We start from the raw sequence: 19,678 nt of genomic DNA, 5'->3' as shown, positions 1-19,678 counted from the left end.
CCTGCTCTCTCCATGGGGCACTTGAGTTTTCTGGGTTTCAGCACTGCGCCTGCCGGTCTGAGTCACACTGGAGTTGCTTGTGTTTGCAGATCCCCTGTTTGGCAGTCAGCTGTCCTGCTCTCACCTATGAAACTTGTGCATGATTTTCTGCTTGAGATGGTGTTTTAAAGTGCCCAGTTTAATCTCATGTGTCCTCTCAGCCACCTCTGGGGTTCTCATGGTGTGGACTGATCACTGCACTGATCCTGAGCTTGTTCTGTATCCTGCTTTTCCATTACAGCCAATGCATTCTAAATTGCTACACAACATTGGACTGTTTCAAATCTGGTTTAAGAGCCTCCTTGGTAAAGCAGTGCTTCATCTGAGCTCTCCAGCATCCTGCACAGCAGGGCTGCTAGCTGAAAGGGTGATCCATTATTCATTTGGGTAGCATCTTGCTCAAAGACATGCATAGGACAGCTACATCTGTCATGATCCCAGGATTTTTCACAGCAGTTGTGTTTCTATCCAGGTGCCTGGCAGCCAAAGAGGATCAGCACATGATGTGGCCTTGTATGACTGAATAGATCCTGAAGCTGGGAGTTCCTTGCTTTCCTTAAAAAGAGATGACCACATGAAAGGCAGTTTGATCATGCAGAATTTCTTGGCTTGAAGCAGCCAATGAAGCCTCACACAGGTGTGAAAGCATCTGGCAAAGAGCTCTGTGCCAGATTCTCAGGGGCAATGGGGAAGTTATCCACTGGACATACAGGTAGGAGCTATGGAGAGATGGCCAAGTGTTTAGGATGGGAGTGGTCTCTGCCCTCTGCAGAGCACCAAAAAGATGTAATAGATAATGGCTGTTGTATCAGCTAATTTTCTTAGATTTTGGGACAGAAATGTGCTGTCTGCTGGCCCATGTCTCTCTCACACAGCCCCCTCTCAGCAGTGCTAGGGGTAAAACACGGGTGGCTTCTGCTGGTGAGCTCCTTGTCCCGGGAATATCATCACACAGCAGGAACATCCATCACAGCCACCAACAGACATTTCCCAAGTACTCCTTGCAATTTGCTTGCCTAATTAAATGGGCAGAATTGCTTCATTCCACTTCTGGTGTAAATCTTTGATAGTTTTATCAGTATCATGCTGTAAACTTTAATGCTGTAATCAGCACAGAACATCTCTGCCTATTTCCAGAGCATTTGGAGGGCTAAAATCTTACATTTTTATGTGCAGTTGGTTAGATCACTCTCACAGCCTCTTCTCTAAATGGTACTTTATTTGCAATTTCAATTTCTCTAGCCATCCCCCTGTTGCTGGTGAGTCCTAATTTGATTAAAACACAATTTTTTCCTGCATTTCCCTGCATTTTTATGAGTAAGAGTCAAATTCATTAGCTAATAGTGTCAGAGATATGATTTGTTGACAGTTATAAGTGTTAAACCTGCAAACTGAAGACTCTTTAAAGAATAAAGCACTTCAGTGTAGGAGCTGTAGGTGATGAGACCTCTTTGCCCACTGTGACCTTTCCACACGTCAGGGAACACTCTCTCTGTCCTTTGTTCTGCTACCACAGCAGAAAATCATTTCATAAAATAGATATTTGGGTTCTCCAGTCTATAATATCCTCCCAAAATGAACAGAGATCTTAGAGAACAGAGATTAATGTCAGAGATCAATAGTACCCATACAAAAAAATTATCTTACTGATTTCTTTTAAATCTTGTTGTTCAACTATTTGAAGCAATTATGGTACCTAAAGAGAATTCCAGGCACTTGGATTACATCTTGCCTTCCCTTCCTATTCTCTCATCTGAGTTAAAGCTAGTCTCCATTTTAACCTTTTAATAACAATTTTAACCATCTCACAACTTTGTGAGATGAATAATAAATCTTGATAAATCAAAACAGTAGTACTATGTTCTACAATCTTTCATGACTTTCCAAGAGGATATCTGTAGCAACAAGATAAGATTTGAGAGGTTTTTGGGGTTGGTTGGGGTGGATTTTTTGGTAGAAGTGCATGCACACAGTTTAAAAACCTTCACAGGAGATATAAATATATATATTTTTTTTTTTAATACCTTCACAGGAGCTTCCAAATCACAAGGCACTTCTCGTCATGCAAACAAGGGAAAAAAGTACTTTTCAGTCTGGATTGCTTTTAGCAAGCAAAGAACTCCTAAAAGACTCAGCTACTTAAGCCCCAACAACCTCAGAGGTGTCAGCTTTAACTGGTAGAGGTGTGAACCCACATTTTTATGGATCCAGAACAGATAACCTGTTCAGGAAGTCAGGTGCAGAGTTTGCTGATACATTCTGAGATGCTGATAAGAGAGATTTTACAGTATCTGCTTTTGAGCAGGGTGAATCACAAGAATTTCTAAATATATATAAGTCAGTGATGAAGAAAAAGCTTGGAAGGGTTTCCTTAGCTGTACATTTTAACATAATAGAAGGAAAAGGGGAAAGATTAAAGAGCAAAACTGGATCAATAAAGGTAAAACAGGCTTTTAACATGAGTTCAAAAAGAAGTACATGCTTAAAAACCTGAAAAGTAATTGCCAAGTTAAGAAGTTCTCATTTGAGCTGCAATAATAGATATAGCACATAAAATATCCTTCTGGTTTGGACATTTGCTGCTCCCCTCTTGTCTCAGCTTTACTGAGAATGTCTCTCTCTGCACATTAAACAGGCTGCCATATTAAAGCACAAAAAGATAAAATTCTCTGTCTGCAAAAATCCTTGCTTGAACCTCAATTAATGCCATAATAACACATAAATATTTCTTAAATCATTTCCCATTATGTATTAAAACAATTATCTTTGAAGACATATTTTATAAATTAATTTAATCCAGTAAAATGGTCCATGTCTGAAGTGCAGTTCCCAGCACCCTTTAAAAGTAAAGTCAAAGAACACTTTTTTCTTAGGTGAATTAATTACCAACTCTGGTCATGCCTTGAATGATGTGGCACAGATTTTGTCATTCCTGGTAGAGAGTTTTTGAATGCTGCATTGAAAGATCATAAATTTAAATATTTGTGTTTTCTTCTGAAGTGCATCGTTTTTTCCTTAGTACTTCATTTATTTCCCTATTCTATAAATATCTCATACAGGATTTGAGTTATACTGCAACTCCAAGCTTCTTTTCCTTTAATATATTTTCCACCAATTCTCTGTAGTCAAGGACTGTAAAGTTCAGGACTTTAACTTTCTTATCTCTTGCCTTATGCATACATAAAAACAAAACCTGTTAACTAGCAGAAAAAGGGTCAGAAGGAATGAAAACAAACTTCATACTTGGGTGTGCTTGCTTCCTTTCCTCCCCACTGAAAAATAAATGGGAGAGAGTCATTCCATACCTCTCTGTTTGACTAAGACAACCATTCCCTGATTAGTATAATAAAACAGATTTCCCATGGGACAAAACATCAGGCTAACAAAATAAAAATTCAAAAAACTTGTGGGGAATGCACAACTGATACATATTTGAACTGTAGTCTATTATCCTGTTTTCTCTAATGCTATCTCATGTGGGCTATGAATGAAAAACCACGGCACCCTACATGTGTACCACCATTTCCAGATTAATTTATGGTCTTTAAAGAGACCATTAAAGCAATGTAATGTGGCTTATGGAGAAAATGCTATAGAGTTTATTATTTTTTTTAATTTATTGAAACAATGTGTGACTGACCAGGCACATGCTATTTTGAGAGATGTTCAACCATGATACCAATTTTATTAGCCTTTTCCTAATTAATGAGAGAGCTCACTCAGTAAGAAAAAAGGCATTTTTTAAACTATTAATGAAACAGTCAGAGAGCTGATAGCCCATTATTCGGGTCTGGACTGTGCTTCTGGGTCTCCCCTGGTCTGATTACACATTTACTTGCAATTTAGTGAAAGTGGGCTTAATTTCTTTTTGTGTGTTGTAGGGACAGCTTTTCATTTTTTGACATTGGCAAATCAGTGGAGGATGGTGACAGAGTACAGACAGCATCTTCTGGTGTTGCTGCAGAGGTGACAGCCGTGGGATGGCTGGGTCACAGGAAAAGCCATCCATCCATCCATTCATCCATCCATCCATCCATCCATCCAGAAGTATTGGGATGGATGGATGGATGGATGGATGGACGGATGGACAGCCATAACGTGCCTCTACATTTCCAGTGCAGAGAGATCCCATTAAGATGTTCAGCAGATCCAGCAGCTACTGTGCCAGCCCACAGGATTACCTCCTGCACTCTGGCACGCTTCCCAAACCTGAGCAATACACCTGTCTTCTCCCCAGCCTTAAAACATGGCTCAGACTCTTCGAAGTGACAAGGCAGCATGAGGCATCACTACAGAGAACAGAGTAACTCAAGCTAAAGAGGTGGATTGCCATCAGAAAAATTGTGTTGAATAAGGCAGATCCCAATAGGATCATGAATGTCATTCTTCTTTTTTTTCAATTTTAAAGAGTGAATACTCTTGGCACTTCAAGGAAACCAGAAATCCCTCCAGACATGTTAAACTCCAATTCAGCTTTATATTATTAAGTAACTAATGTGATCCAGCCATCCCTATAAACACAAAAAGTGCTGAGCACAAGCAAAATAGCCCTTTTTACCATGAATAGTACTTGTTTTGGACTTCATGGTATCTTTCCCTGCAACAGTCTACAGAGGATGTGAATTCCAATAGTCCATTTTCTAAAAATAGTGAAACACACAGTGTAAATATTCTGCTTTCACTTTTGGGCTGTGCTACCCAGACAAAGACAGATGACTCTAATGGATATACTTATTCTTATCTCTTTTACATTAAAAAAAGCCAAAACAAAACAAAACAAAACAATATGTTTTGGTATGTAAGGATTGTTCTACATGCAAACAAGAAAGTGAGGCAATAGAGTCAGAGGAGCCTAGTTCTGCAGTAATAATGATGTCCTGCCTCCTAAACCTTCCTGTGATAACAGGATTTAGAAGCTTCCACATCAACCCAAATGAATGCTGAAGAACATTCCTAAGTGCTTTGATCATAACACCTGTCCTGTGACAGTCACCTATCCTGGCCCTTCATGTTCAGCATGTTTACACAGAGAGCATTTTCCAGAGGTCTTCAGAGAGTTAGGATGCATCTTCAGTCAGAACACTGGGACCCACGTGGGGGTTCCAGACAAGCAAACAAAGTGCAGGACGACAAAGAACAGCTCTGTCCTCAGGCAGCCAGAAGGCAGGGCTTGGGAAGAGCCCTGCAGGAATCCAGCTGTGCAGCTTCTGCTCTGAACTGGGGCAGTTATCCTGCCATAGTGTTGGATGTGCTGATCTAAGGTTGTGAGGCTCTGAGCCTTGTGCTGGGTTTCAGGTGGGACTCGTGGCTTGACTTTTTCCAGGCTGTGCAGCTTTTTGCACTTTCGTGGCTTGCTGACAGCCAGAGCTACTTTTCAGTTGAGGTTGCTTTTGCCTTTTAGCTTGAACCTCCTGCTACCAAGAAAGAACACACAACAGATACTTTTACTCATTTTAACTTGTTCCGTGTCACATTCTTTCCCCGTTGGAAAGGTTATTTCAACATCTCGCTGATTTGTTGCATTTGCCTTTCTTTACTCTCTGCCTGCTCTCAGCACAGGAGCAGCCAATTGCTTTGCTTCATTGAAGCCTTTACTGTAAGTCTGAGATCACTTTCCTGAGCAGTATTAGGTGGGAAGCACTGCCCGTGTTTTGTGTCCCAGTACTCATTCTTTGCTGTTATTTAAGGACAACTGCAAGTGATGTAATCACATGTAGAGTAATTGCCAGCCATGAAGGCTCTTGCTAGTGATTTATACACTCTGCCAGTGCAGTTAGAGCACTTCTACTACAAAACCTTACATTTCTTACCCAGTTATAAATAACTCTGCCTGCCTTATTTTAAAACTTGCCCTTTTCTTCAGGTAGCAAAGGTTCACCAAGATAATAATACATTTTAATGACTGATTTTGTGGAATAAACCTGAGAAATAATCCCTGCAGGAATTTTATCATCCCAGTTATCTGATTTTAAGGATGTTGCTTCTTTAATATTGAGACCAAATTGTCCAATGTTTTCTTTCAACTCCTAATCCATATTTTCTTCAGTTCCAGTCTCCCCACTCCTAGGCTGCAAGTATAATGAATAGGTTTGATTTACAAGATGGATCATGAGAAAGCAGAAAAGGTCTTCCTGCTGCTGTCTGCTGTCCACCTTCTTTCATCAGAGGGAGGAACAAAAGAATATTTGATCTCTCTACAGTTAAGGTAAATGAAAGATTTTGCTTTTATGAAAATTTGTCCACTCTAACCTCTGAAGCCTTCCTCAGTATTATGAAAGAAACAATGCCTTTTCTAAGTGTCCTGAAGTTAAAGCTCTCAGCCCACCATGATTAAGTTCAGAAACATACATACATATCATATGTAATGTAATTCCATTCCAGTTTTAGCAATATGTTTTCTCCAGGATCATGTTTTTCACCCCAGCAAAGATGGACAGATGTGGTCGAGAAGAGTCAGAGCAAATCAAACCTGTAGTGACATTCCATGTTGCAGAGTACAGGTAGCAAAGAACTTTCTGCTCCTTTTTGGCTGCAATTTTTGAGTGCCAAAAGAGGAGATTAATTATATGGTTACACTTGCCACATGTGGAGCAGCTGTAGAGCAAATAAAAGTTTTACTGAATCAGCAGGCAGCTCTCTAATGTTGTTACTTCTGCTCCTGAGGTTTTTTCCAAGACAAGAGTTATAATCTATGCAGAAAGAGAGCAATCAAAAGTCTCCAGATTTGTAGAAGTAATGTGATAGGAGACATAAAGAAAGGTCTTAAGATCCCAGATACAGACTAATGTGCATTGATTTTTAATTAAGTAAAAATTAGATGCAATACTGTTTTTTCCATTCTTTGTTACTGTGTCTTCCTAAAGAGATAAATTTGAATTCAAATGCAAAGAGAATTCAAGTCAAGAGATTTCAGTTTGGTCTCTAGCAATCCAGTGTCTGGGGAATAGGATGCTATCCTCTATTTTAAACTGAATTGTTTGTGTACCAAACACACAAGGTATTATTTCATTCTACAAGGCAATACTAAAGTCACTCACCAAAGCCACAGTGATTGGCAATGACCTGGTTTTTAAAGTGGAAAGAATTTTAGCAGAAATTGAGATTTCCTCATAGGATTTTATGATTCAGAAAAACAATTCATGCCATATAAACAAAAATACTTCCAGCCTAAAAGCATGTGTGTGAGTTTTGTAGAATGATGATCCCAACATGGCAAATGGAAATAAAGATTTATAGTAGAAATCAATCTTGGATTTTATACTAATGTTACTAATCAGAAGTTGTGCAGTATGTAAATGTCATATATACTAAAGGGAATAAAATATGTTTTATTAGCTGGATTTTGCCAGAACAATACAATTTATATAAATAGTTTGTCTCAGCTAGAAAGAATTCAGCAGCGTTCTCAGAGGAATATTTGTTCTATGCAAATCAAGCTGGATGTAGAGCACTGAAACCAAGTTGGATGCAAGAAGCTATAGCATCCTTTGTTGCATCAATCTTGTGTGCCCCCACCCGAAGGCTCAGAGTGCTGTACGTGTCTGAGGCGGTGTTCAGGCATGCCGGATCCCTGGAAGCCACTCAAGGACTCCATCAGACATGGAATTTCTCTGTGGCTGCACCCACTGGCAAGCTCTGTCTAGCTAGGCTCCTTCTCATCAGCTTCCCCTCCTAGGGTCACTCCAGGCCACAAGGAGCTGGCTCAGAACAGGCTTCTGCTTCACTTGACCACAATGGGAAAAGGGTGGAGAGGCTCTCAGGTACCTTTCCTGGGGATGAGAAAACAGCTGCTCCTTCCACTGGGGCCTTGTGGCTTTGGGGGGAAATTTGTTTAGATCCCTTTAGTTTCCCCTCACCATGTGGTTATTCCTCCTGGCAATAGGCACCTGCTCTTGGCCACATCTCTGCCTGCCTTGGGAAGAGAGAAGTGCAGGAACAGCCAGTGCCTCTCCTGCTCCTGCTTAATGCTCTTTTTCAGGGTGTGACCTTACCCTTTTGTATGTGTGGCATTCCTTCATATTCAGACGGTCCATTTGTTGGACAGAATGCATCTTGCTATTTATTTGGGATTCACTGCCTATGCATAGAGTAAGGTCAAAAGTGAATACTGTGATAATTCTGGTCTGCAGCCTGTTCTGAGTGAGCTTAGTAGTGCTTAGTAGCAAGTCCATGATTCCAGCTACATCTTTATTACCTCTAGGAGATACCAAGTCCTGTTGGAAAATCTCCAAAGACCTGAACATATGCGGAAAAAAAAATCCAGTTCTTATAGCTGATTATATTACTAATTTTTTATTCTATTTTAGTTATTTTCAATGTTTTAAAAGTCACTTATTAGATCTTATTTTGCATTTATCCATCTTGCTTACTCTGTTGTTACTTAATTATGGGATTGAGGGACAGTCTTCCAGAAATTAAGTGCTGCATAACTTTGAACAAGTTGTCTTCTATTCCTGTTACTTTGCTAGACTGTGTGGAGAAGGGAGGAGGGGCTGGGGTGAAAGGGGGAGCAATTGGGTGAGAATTGGTTTTCTAGAGAGATGGAAACTATCTAACAGTGTTTATACCAGCAAAGAAATATGTAGTCAATGAAATGGAAAAGATAAGGAATCTGAAAATTCAAAATAAGTTAACAGCTCCTCAAAAGAAATTTGGAAAACTGTTGGATTTGTATGTCTCTTTCTTTGGTTCTTATGGCCTCTATTGCTGTTGGTCCAAGTTAGATGAGTTGATTTTTGATGACCCGCTTTGGGTGAGAGACGAGAAATTCTTAAAAACATTAACTTAATAACACCATTCTCCCCAAATTAGTAGAACTGGCTACAATGCGCAGCAAGAAATATTCCTTTTACAGCTGATAACTACATTTTGTGTAAATGCACACCTTCAGGTCTCAAGTATCTGTCCTGAATGAAATAGAAAGTGGATCATTTACAAGATTTTCTTTTCAGGGGGAAGTTGATATGATGACAAAACACAATTGTTTCAAAAGTTTTCTTTGAGTAACCACCATTAAATAGACTAATTGCCTTTGGAAAAGGGGACGAGCTTCTGAGTATGCTCTTGCATCTGGATCACCCAAAGTGATGTGCCTGCACAGGTTGGGTGAGCAGTGGGTGCTACCTCAGCCCTGTAATTGTAACCCAGGCTCCAGTGAAAGTGCAGCTTCCCCAGCTCCAGTGCAGATGTTTTCCACACAGGAAGCCTCTAATCCAAACTTTCCCTTCTCTCCTCTTGCTGGCCTCACATGGCCTTGTCGTGCTCTTTGCTCATTCTGAAACAATTATATATATTTGAATGGCAGCCAGACCAATTGCAGCCTGTTTTTCAAAAATTAACCTGTTGTTCTGACAATTGCATTTAGCAGAATATTCAAATCAATCAGGATGAAGGTAGAAAATAATTTCATTTCATCCACTAAGTCCTGTTTCTTCTTCAGCCATTTCCTGTAGGTCCCACGCTCAGGCACAAACTGTGTGTATGTATGTCTTTACTCATACCAGAAAATTTCCAGATTGCACCAAGGAGGCTTTGCCAAAGCATTTCTCTGAAGTGCTTCTACTGCTAAAAAAAAATCAAGGTGAATCCTGAAAGATGCTGTATAGCACTTTGCTTGTGTTATAACTTGTAAAGCCCAATTCAACAAGCTGATTTTCCTGTGATGAAATATTATGTTCTTGCTTTGAAGTGACAGGGTGTCAGGGTGACATGAATCTCTTAAAAAGTTTCATAGCACAGCTCAACAGATTTGTTTTCAAGGACTTAGATATTCCTTGTGTTTGCATAATTAAGAGACAGATTTGTATTTTTTTCTGGTGCCAAAACACACAGGAAAGTACACATAATTTACTGGAATACAATGGGATAAGGGAACCTTCTGAAGTATTTTATTTAGGTTTCTGTTCTGGTTTGTATTTGCTGATCTTTTTTTAGTGTTTTTTTCTGGCAATTGGAATGGATCTGAACTTAAACCATCTCAAAATTTATAGAGCCTGTGAACATGTGTGTGGCGTGGGTGGCTTAGCAGTATTTGCTGGATCCACAGAAGGAAACTTTTGCATGTATTAAGATGATGAATTTCACAACTGCTTTGAAGGTGAGCAGGAGCAGTCTTAGTACTTGATTGATTGAAAGACCTGTTTAATGACCACTATCAATCACATATATTTTAATGTGCAGATTTCCAATTTGCCCATTGTGTGGCTTAGCCAGAACATGCTTCATGCATACTAGGGATTTATTTAAAAGCCCAAACACCACACGTTTGTTTGTTCCCTCCCTTTGTGTTGCACAAAGACAGAATAACACCTTTATATCTTTATTTGTTCCCATGGAGATTTCAAGACACCAGTAAGAGAAGATCTGCGTTACATAAAGGTCATAAAACACATCTCTAACACATGGGCCCCCTAGAAACACTATTACACCTTCAGGCTGTGTCTGTATGACCAAATCCAAGCATGCCTGGAAACATTTCTGAGCACTGGGCTGAGAGCATCTGTGCTGGCGAAGAGAGCTTTGCCTGGCATGAGTTCATCTTTTCAAAAACAGTTCTGTACCCGAACAATTCCTGGGCACTTTTTTGTTAAATGACTGTGGTGGCCATTCCCTCCAGGCAGGCCTCCTGGAACCTCTTCTTTTGGAGTCTGAAAGCAGCTGTTCAGCACGGACACAGGCCATCCCAGTTCATTGAGACCCAAAAACAGTCTCAGGCCAAGTTCATTTACTGGAGCAGGTATAGCCAGAAGAACTTCTATGAGAAACAGAAGAAATTGATATTTCCCCATGCCTTGTGCTGTCTTGGAAGGTTATTTTGGAAACAAGAAAACCCAACACCTAGTTTCCTGGATAAGGAACATCTGCTTCTCTGTGATTTTTATAATATCAGGTATCATATCAAACTAACAAAGGGTTCTCTCTCCAACTCGGTTGCAACCGATCCCTCATTTTTGAGAACAGATTTTCAGCTGAAATATTTCCATCTCGGCCTCTCTCCCGGTTTATTTCAGTTTCCCACAGACCTGCTGAGCTCCATTGTTGTTGCAAATGAGAAATAGGAAAAAACTAAAATTATCCTGAAGTTTCAGGGCAAGATGTGTTTGAAAAAGAAACTCATTACTCTGGTTACACATTGGGCCTCAAAAGGGAGGGCCTCAAAAAGAATAAAAATCGCATAAAGTTTTTTGTAGAACTTTGGAGGTTCACAAACTTGTTAGAAATCCTCAGGAAGAAAGAAAAATTTGACTGAAAGTTAACTAATTAAGGACATATTCTACCTCTGATAAAAAAAAAGAAATTGTTAAAGAAACAGATTGGCCACTTGAAGACTGCTGTCATAAACCAAATGACAAAAACCACCCACAGAAGTCAGTGAAGAATCTAGTCTTGATATGACAAGGTAAATGAATGTACAAGCCCGTGATTTAAACAGTACATTAATATTTTTAAATGTTTGCTATATACAAAATTCCCAACTAAAGTCCAGCCTATTGACATGGAATAATTTGTACTTCAGAGATGGACAGAATTAGTGAGAATAGTTTGAGAATATTCAGTGGAAGGAAACCCAAAACATAAGCAGTGTAAGAGGAAGAATTTGCAGAGAAAAAAATGGGTTATTTACACCAAATTTCCTCCTAGAAATCACATAATGAGAAATATTTGTAATCACTAGCAAAAACAATCCAAAAATAAAAAAGTAGAAGTTCTGCAATGCTGCTGGCTGGCTTCCAGACCAAGGGCCAGTCAAATGCCTCTTTCTCCCACTCCTTTTGGTACTAGCAGGAGTCAGAAACTCTGGGGCCAAGAGCAGCATTAACAGTGTAAAGGTCTTTTTGGATCTTATAAGCAGAGTTGGATTGAATCCTTATTTTTTGAGTTTGTTTTGCTCTCTGCCAATTTGTTATTTCTTATTTTCAGGATATGTCAGGATTGCTTATTTCTGCCTTTCACTGTTTTCTGTTTTTCTTATCTTCTATTACTCCTGTGAATTGTCACTCTCTTTTTTTTTCTTCCAGGAGAATGATTTCCTCCTTTCCTGATTGCTCTTTTGTTACTGCTTCTCCATCTTCCTCCTAATCTGTGCCTGTCATATCTGTTTTTCCTGACCGAACTCCTTGTCCAGGTTTCCTTCTTCAAAAGTGAAAGAAATTCAAGAAGTTAGAAACTATTTGTTCTAATGTTTTGTAAATTATTTCTTCTTCTGTCTTCCACATTATCTCTTCCCTCAAAGACTTGTGCTCTGCCATCTGCTTAATTTATAGGTGCTTTTATATAATCTCTCTTGAAAAATTCGTTATGTGCAAAATCTCTTTCATGAACTTCACTAACAGAATGGTAATTAATAACATATTGGAAGAAGTCAGAAATGACTCAGAGAGTTTGGAAAGGTGCAAAGTTTTGAATGCATTCTTGAGCAAGCAATACGACCTTGCATATCTGTTGCCTCTTGGAACTGGAACACATAAGTTGCACCACTGCCACTGAGAGATGAACCTTCCCTGTCTAAAGGGTCTGTCACAGCAATCACTGTGAACAGACTATTGCATGAGGGAAACCAGTGCTTGGAGTTTGGTTTAATAGGCACCCTACAGGTACTGTCCTACCCTACAATTCTTGCTTTCAGCTGAAGGGAGAGGCTTCTTAACGGAGCTTTATGATGGCAGTTTTCCAGATGGGATTTATTCATTAAGAGCAGTGCATGTGTGTATTGCCAAATGCAAGCCAAAATGAGACCTTCTTCAGCAGAAACCACAAACTGGAAAGTAGCCCTGTATGAGGGAATATTAAGCCCAAAGACACCAAGCACCTGGCATCTGGTATTCATCTAAACATTGCATTTGGCTTTGGCTACTGATCTCAGCAGTATCTGGGAATCTGTTGAGAGAGTCCAGTTGTGAAACACACCATGGTTTGCATGACTACTGGCTTTTCTTGTGGACAAAATTCTTCTTTTAATTAAACCCTGAAGCTCTGATGATGTTAGCTATGTAACATGAATGCCAGTAACATTTTCTCTTTGATCTCAGTGGGAAGTGTTCCCATTTCCAAGATGAAAGACATACCAAAAAGGACATTCCCCATTAAATAGATTTGCTGTCCATAATGACCTAAAACTTCACCAAGTCTTACTTAAATTTCAGGTTTTTCTGCCTACCACCTTTCTGTTGAATAGTCTTGAATAGTACTGAAATTTGTCCTTGTGCATGACTCAGTAATGACATCAGGTAAGTAAACTTAGCATTTCTATCACAATAAACTATTTCCCTGTGGTTTACTAGAACAGTCTGAACCTGGCATGTGTAACATTTTCTCTGTGGAATGATTAATATCATGTGAGATAATGGCTGAAATAATTAGAAATGAAGGAAAAGGAACTACGGGAAAAGAAATATGGCACTAATGGCCAGTTTACCAAAATAAAACTGATATGCCTCAAAAACAGCTGGGCATCAGATACAGAAAGCAGCAATCCCAAGTTTAAAAGATCAGAGGACTATCTATTGATCAAATAGGATACTGATCCTTTCCTAGACATCTAGACATCTCTGTTCTGCCATCCCTGCAGCCTGCAATGCCATCAGCTCTGGGGTTTCCCACTATGGTGCAACTGTTCACAAGGTAGTTGATCACCAGAAATGCTCTAGAGTAAAAAAGAGCAAAATGCATCTGGACCTTGAAATGCCTGAAGGGACCCTTAGGACTGTGGGGAGTGGAGTGATTAAGAATGCTGTTGCATTTTCTGCCAGGCCTCTCATTACTCAAGAAACAGCAGTCCAGTCTGCACAGCTTTGCTCCCCTGTTGCCACATTTCAAATTGGCTTGGCTTGACTGTTACTATTTAAATTCTTTTTTTCCTTCTTGAACTCAAGTGATCTTACACTTCAAGGGGTTTGTATACTTTTCTGCAGCTAATTCTACTTCAGTGACTGTCGCTGACTAGAAGATTTCATGCCTAAAATCTTCCTGTTAAAGTTCCGAAAGGGCACTGGATATACTAAGATATGTGCTTGTAGGAGTAATAATTATATTTTGTGGTCCTTCTGTTTAACCATTCACCTGACCTTTCTCAAGTTGAATTTTTACTTTGTATAAAGAACTAAGTTGCATTGATATCTTAAAAAAAACTTACAGCCACGTGTCTCTCAGCTGGTCTGATCAGCACTACTCAAGCTGCCAAGAGTAAGAGAAAAAATCCCAGTGAGAAATCACCTGAAATCAGGAAGTCAGGTTGCCAAGTAGTCACTTCTTTGACCCTGGCCAGCTGATATGGCTCATTCTTTGTAAGGCTCCCAGGCAGATCTGGAGGTTTCCAGGCTGGCTCAGCCCACAGAGCAATGAGCCCTGTCAGCTCAGGGATGCAGAGGTCTCAGCAGGCTGCACAACCCCTGAGCTTCTGTCAGAGGTGGAAGCAAGTGAGATAAATGGAAGTTCTCTTTCATTCCCTCTGCTTAGTTTGTTTGTGATTTTGAGTCTGAAAGGCAGATTCTTCAAAACATAGTTCTTTTGAGTCAATTTATTCAGCTGCTTTAATGAGGTGCCAAGAGTAAAGATGTTTAACACACATTGTTCAATGAATGTGGTCCCCCATTGGTGAGGTTTTGGATTCAGATGACAGGAAATTATAAACTAAGGTAATGATATACGTTTAAAAACTGGCAACAGTAGGGCTAGTTCTAGTTTATGTCCTGTAGAGGACTAGTGAAATAAAGCTTCAGCTTAGGGCTAGTGATCAAATCAGGCTCAGTGCTTGAAGTGAGAGGAGCCTCAAAACTAGATATAGATAAATAGATATATAGATAGATGATAGATAGATAGATAGATAGATAGATAGATAGATAGATAGATAGATAGATAGATAGATAGACACATAGATTTTTTTTTTTCAGAATGATGTTATAGATTTTGTTTAGGACCCAATGAGTTTATTCTGTCAGTAGTGGGAGCAGTTGCTGGCCTGTGATTAAGGTTAAGGCTAAGATTAGCAATAGGGTTAACTTCAATGCAGACAAGGGTGAAGGAGAAGCTCCATGTGAAGCTGCTTGCCTAGTTTTGTGTCACAATGTTGGATTTACAGCTAATTCCATTGCCCAGAGAGGATGATCAGTTAAGTTCAAATTTGTATTTTAACTGGCGGTGTTTAAGGAGTTTGAACTGCGCAAAACTGAAATATGTTTCCCTCTCACAGAAAAAGAGCAAATGCCAAAAGAAACACCCTAATTAGGTTCTTTTAGTTGCCAAGAATTTCAGATTAGAGGAAAATAAGTATATTGCTGGATAGAAATTAGTGTTCAGACAAGTCACATGCTGCAGAACTAGAAGTCCATGAAAGGGAAAAGCTGTCCACGTGGATAAATCAGGCCTCTAGCCTGAATCCAGTCTCTCTAGTTTATCTGCAATGCTATGGTCAAAGACTCAGGACAGCAAGGACCTAACCAGTATTGCAAAATACTCGGGAAGCCTCTGGAGGTGGATGTGAGCTAGTGCCAAACCTGGGTCTTGTGATGGAGTAACTGCTTTATAGATAAATGCAGGACAATGACTACGGATCACAATTTCCCTTGCTGGCAGAGCTGAGAATTAACTTTTGAATTAGCAATGCTGTGTTGTAGCTAATAGGAGCTAATAGCTACTGTGTTGTAGTTTCCAGGAGCTCAGGGGTGTGGGTTGACAGTGTCAGCAAGGGCTGGTGCTATGGGGCTAGACGTGGGTGATAGAAAAAGATGTTCCTAACACTGGCTTACTCATAGCTCCTTGGCTTTCCTCTCTGAGCAGAGATCTTAAGCTCAGGGCTAGCTGTAGTGCTGGCACATGGCCTGGAAGGGCTTTTGAATCCATGTTGTATGCTAGGCTGGGGATTTGATGCGGGAAGGAGTTTCTGTGAGTCACACTGCTCTGGTATCTCGAGTCTATCTGGAGTAAAGGGGAGGATGGATGCCAAGGTTAGGCAATGGCCTGATGTTGTCTGAGTGAAAATGCAGATTTAGAGCTAGTGCCAAGAGGGCCAAGTATATTTGTGTCAAACAGGACTTGCAAAAATTGTCCTTTTATGCACATAGCCAACTTTCATAATTTCTTTAGTGAATCGAGAAGAAAGTTTGTTTTCACTAGAAATATTGTTAGTTTGGATATGTGATATTCCCTTCCCAAAGCAGAGATACTACTCAAACATAGCAAGTCTTCACATTTATGTGAATTATCTTGAAAATATCTGTGGTATTAGATAATTATTTACAGCTATTAGTATTAGATTTTTTTAATGTGTTATAAGAGTAGATGCTCTCTGTTAAGTCAGAGCATTAGGGGCAGATTTACACTCTGTAGTGTAAACCTGAGACAAAAGTTCTCTGTGTGGGTATTGTGTTTCTCCATGTGGATGCATTTTAGAATTACCATGCCATATGTGTGATGGGGTACAACCCTCATGCTTCCCTATAAGAAGAATGATGGGCTCAGGAAGCAATTTTGAGGAAGAAGTTTGGTTTTATATCCTCTTCCTATTCTTGGGATAGTGAGAAACAACATAATTTAGCAGCAGCAGAAGAGTTCTCACCATAATCCCTTCTCACAATAAACAGGGTTATCTTGTTTCTTCAGTTAAATTCACACCAATAAACATACCATGGGTTCCCACAAGAACATGCCCAAGGCAGTCCTCCACAGTCTAAAAATCATCCTAAAACTATCTGAAAAATGCCCAAAGTACAGGAATTATCAGGTTTTTGTACTTGTCCTGCAGCTTAAATCTTCACTTCTACTGTCAAGTTTCTAACCCTAAGGATGTCCAGACTACTCCTAAGCATCTGTAACCTCAGAGTTACTATAACTTTATTCTGTTTCATGTAGGGATAAAATCTTTTATCACTTTGATGACACTATAGTAAAAAAAGGAAGAGTTGCTGAGAGTAAAAGAAGCAAGTGGTAAGATTTTAGACAAATGCAAGAATAGTTGCTCATAAAGTATCAATGTGGCTGATAATTAGCTGTAATATTGCAAGAGGTCAATTAGGTGTTCATTACAAAATAGGTCCCATTACAAGCTAGTCCCTCAAAATCAAACTGTTCACAATTTTCTACATCTCATTTTGGTGCCAAAAGGTTCAGATGATGCTAAAATACTCTTTTCTATAAGACATAATTTTTCTTGCCTTACTCCTAACCATGTAATCTCCCTACATTCAGACCTCCCTTATTTTCTGAGCAATTTTGTGGCATTTGGCATGCCTTTTATATTTGAATTGTGTTTTATGATGGCATAGCTAGTAGTAAATGCTTCAGTTTTTCCATAGCTGCCCACAAAGCTGGTATTTTCAGTAAAGTTGAGGGAAATTAGACAGCCAAATCCCAATAAATTTCAGCGGATGATGGACACAGACTTGGCTCTGCTGCTTTGAAAATCCCAAGAGACTTACAACTTTCTTTGTTTTTACTAAGTAAATAGATCAATCTTTTTAAATGAAATATTTAGAAATTAACTGAAACACCTGTTCTGAATAGATCTGAATATCACAAAAATCTAGCATATAAGTCTTGCAACAGTGTCCATACTCTCTGTTCCATCTCTCCTCCCTTTGTAAACTCAGGACCTGAGAAGCCAGCAACTGAAGTCAATGGAAAGTGAAGCTGCTGAGCAACTCTGTAAACAAACTCTCACAGCTCTGTGAGGTATTCACAGAAAAGCATCCAAAAATGTGCTTTCTGTTTGTGCGGTGTCTAAGTGCTCCATGGCTGATACCAACTCTAAGTGCAACTGCAGTGCACTCTGGAACCAAGGGAGATGTGTTAGGGGCCCCTTCAGCCTCCCAGCCCTCAGGTTACAGCAGAAAAAAATGTAATGTGTGGGCAGTCTCCAGCTCCAAAGGCAAAGGCGCAAATAGTTATGGGTGCTCATAATTCCAAAGCAAAACTAAGGCAGAATGTGACTCCTTTTTCCCAGAAGTTTTCACTGTTTTTTCTTTTAAAAAGTTTAATATATGCTGTAAGATATATTCATGTCAATTTGTGTGTTCTGTTCATTTTCAGAAGTGCTAGGGTCAGGGCAGAGCATTTTCACAGGGTAAAATTAGAAAGCTATTCAGAATAAGTTAAAAAGCCAGTATTTTACTTCTTAACTGTTTGGTTTTGTTTGGTGTTTTTCAAATGGATGTTACACATTCTGCTCATTTTATCCATCTTCAGCAAGCAGCGATGGTCCTCTTAGTACACAGGGATTTTTGAAGTGTAATTTCACTTAGGCAATAGATTCAAATGCTCAGTTACTTTAATGGAATTAAAGTGGTTTCAAAATATTTCAGAACCTTAGCCCTGGGGAAATATGTTCTCCTGTTCTGATTGTTACACAATGACAAATCAGTTTCTTCAGTAGTTATCAGATGGTGCATCTTTGAATGGCCATGACCATGTATCTATAGTGGGAAACACTTGTTTTTTACATCTTCTCACCCATTCTTGATTGATCTACTCAGAGTGCTCCAAAGACAGAGGAGACACAAGGCAACACCCACGAAAGCAGTTGATCTGGTGCAGGGCTGGGACTTCTGACACACAGCTGTGCACAGAAACAAAATCTGAAGAGGAGGAAATATATGCTGATAATAAAATGGATTATGCATGTCCCTTTTCACTTCATAATTCCTGGTTGTGGGAGATGCCAGACTATTCTGAGAGGACAGTGATGATTTGGAGTCTGTGTGGGAAAGCTACAAGATGCCAACTTCTCCCACCCTATCTTGGCTTCTGTTACAAGTGGGTCACCTGCAGATCCAAGTCTTGCAGAAAGAGAAAAGTACATTTATTTAGACCCAGGTCCATGACTTAAAAGGCTTTTTCTCTTCTATATATTCAGGGAAACCTGATGATTTCATTTTGATCTAATGGTCCCACTGCTCTGAGCTCTCCACACCTGTTACGACTCAGCTAAATTAGAATATAAAAACCATTAAAATTTTACAAGTATTTTACATCCTATATGACTTTTTTACTTGCTAAACATTTGCTGTGGAACTTTGATACAATTTGGATGGCAGAACAGTTTCTGTTAAATAAAATCCTTTTGGGTAGGTGCACAGTTTGTGGTGATTGGGAGTGGGGCCCAGCCTCATCCCCAATGGGTTACAGCTGTGAGCAGCAGGTGAGCAGCACTGACAGCAATGAGCCATGCAGTGCCCAGGGGCACTGACCAACCACCTCAGGGAACAGGGGGCACACAGGTGCAGCGCATCAACATGAGGGGTACAAAAGGTTGGACTGAAAAATAAGAAAGAGCAGATGCTTACAGACTTCTGAAGTGGTAAGTTGTTACTCTGTTTGGGTTGAAGCTTTCTGAAATTGTGTAGTGGTGCTCTGTGTATTGTGGCCCTCTTGACAGTGACGTGCTGTGGCACTAAGGAATCTGATATATCCTAATGAAAATGGTAGGTCTGACATTCACTTCTATGTGGTTATACAAGCTTATGCTGTACTTTGGTTTGCCTCTTGTAACTCAACCTTCTGGAAAGCAGATCGATAGTAAACAAGTAAGTCAAGGTATGATTAGGCTTGCACACCCTGTGGCTTGTCCATCTGTAAACATGTTTTCTGCTATTGAATTTTCCCATCTATCACATTTTTGCATCTCTGTTTCTTCCAGATAGCTGGTTCT

Source organism: Geospiza fortis, unplaced genomic scaffold (genome assembly GCF_000277835.1).
Source record: "Geospiza fortis unplaced genomic scaffold, GeoFor_1.0 scaffold112, whole genome shotgun sequence".
Taxonomy (NCBI): domain Eukaryota; kingdom Metazoa; phylum Chordata; class Aves; order Passeriformes; family Thraupidae; genus Geospiza; species Geospiza fortis.
This window is presented reverse-complemented; position numbering follows the sequence as displayed.